The 1835-nt window shown below is 41.1% G+C and overlaps 1 protein-coding gene across 2 annotated transcripts in view; it reads right to left on the bottom strand.

Annotated features, from left to right (window-relative positions):
* The window catches only part of LOC107666327 (zinc finger protein 646-like), a 19866-nt gene extending 18660 nt beyond the window's left edge, over positions 1-1206 (bottom strand). For both annotated transcript variants that reach the window (XM_016457574.1, XM_016457575.1), the window contains exon 1: positions 968-1206. The gene's annotated coding sequence lies outside the window, so the exon portion shown is untranslated. The remainder of the gene's footprint in view (positions 1-967) is intronic.
* Between the last annotated feature and the right edge of the window lie 629 nt (positions 1207-1835).

Below are 1835 nucleotides of genomic sequence, written 5' to 3'. Positions count from 1 at the left end.
ACATTTTACAATTCCCAATTCAAGGAATTGTAGTTCTCTTAAAGACTAAAATATAGTGGTAAAATACACGGGCTCATAAAAACACAAATAACCATTTGTTGCAAGTTGCAACTTGGCTATTATTAACCCCACGCATTAAAAAAAATATATAATAATATTATATATAGAGAGAGAGCGAGAGAGAGAGAGAGAGAGAAACAAGACTTGTTTTTATATAAAATGTAAGCGATTAACGCCTCGCTGTGACCTTGGCCTGACGCTCCCACACCCGCTTTTTATCCGGACAAAAGCAGATGCAGATACCCGAAATTCCGTGTCATTTTCCCTCCCCAGACTCCCCAAATCAGACGCCGAAAGCCCCGAATCAAGACCAATAATCCCGTGTATCCAGTTAGGCTCGATATATGTTAATTTCTATAGCCAAATACGTGTGTACATCGTTGGGAAGGAGACCAAAATTTGCATCCCGGCCCGTATGTTTTTCACTGGATTCGAGTCGCTGTGTGCAAATATTAGCTGGTGGGCTATAGCAGCCAGATCGAGTGTGAGGGCAGAAAAAGCGATCGAAGCGTCAAACGCTTTGGACGGAATATTCGCGCTCATTTTTGGTCTACCTCGATTATTTTGATTGTCGCTCTGTCTGACAGCGACAACCCCCCCGCAGCTAACGTGCTAGCCTCCCCTCACGATACTAGCGCGGAAAACGAGAGCAAAACAAGACAGTCTAGCAAACAAAATAAAACATTCTGATGTCGTAAAATAGTCGTGTAGATAAATAACACCCAAAAAATTTACTGGATCGATAGATGTATAGTGTGAAATGGTTTCTGCTTGGCAGTAAGGTCAGTGCTAATCGGCTAAGTTAGCTGCCTAGCGACACAAAGATCCGAAGGCTCGCGAGCTCGGATTCAATGAATGTGGCCATTGTGTGCAATTAAACAAACACCTTCAAGCTGCAACCACTTACCCGATTTACAGACGTGCACAATGAGCAGGGATGAGGGTTTATGCTCTTTTTGATTGCGCAGAGGATAAATGGCATGTTCAGTCGCTCGCCATAATTGTTTTTTAACTCTTTTTTTTTTTCTTCAGCGGGCGGCTCCACCGTCTTTTTTCTCGGTGTATTCAGCACACTTCCTGCTGCGGGCTGAATGGGGCTGGAGATCTGCGGAGTGGACGTGCTCCACAGCGTCACTCTGCGCTCATTCCGTGTGTTCGCGTTGGAAGTAAACATTGTCCAATGCACCGTGGACCTAATTTTTCACTAAAATCACAAAACAGATGTTTGCGTTAATTGTTTCCAGTATTTGGGTAGGCAATATACAGTGTCTGCAAATTTGTCCAAACACTGGAAATACCACCAACCAAAAAGTACCATGGTACTATCATGTTTTTCCATGGTATTATTTTACGTACATTGGAATACTATAGTATAAGAGGGTCGACCGGTGCTAGTTGTCACAAGGAATGTATTTCAGTACCCAAAAGGTTTCAACCAAATTTAAAGGGATAGTTTACCCAACAATGAAAATTTTGTCATCATTTATTCACCCTTGTGTTTGAAACCTGCATGAATTTCTTTCTTCTGCAGAACATAAAAGAAGGTATGTTAGTAACGCAACTGTTGACGGTAGCCATTGACATCCATAGTATTTTTTCCGTACTAACATTCTTCGAAATATCTTTTTTTAATGTAAACCCATACACGAGGGTGAGTAAATCATGACAGAATGTACATTTTTGGGTTTACTATTCCCTTAAGTACACACATTTTCTTGTTTCGTCTAGTCTAGTGGTTTTGTATGTTGGTTTTAAACGTATAATTAAAACTTCTT

This window comes from Sinocyclocheilus anshuiensis, unplaced genomic scaffold (genome assembly GCF_001515605.1).
Source record: "Sinocyclocheilus anshuiensis isolate Anshui unplaced genomic scaffold, SAMN03320099.WGS_v1.1 scaffold868, whole genome shotgun sequence".
Taxonomy (NCBI): Eukaryota; Metazoa; Chordata; class Actinopteri; order Cypriniformes; family Cyprinidae; genus Sinocyclocheilus; species Sinocyclocheilus anshuiensis.
This window is presented reverse-complemented; position numbering and strand designations above follow the sequence as displayed.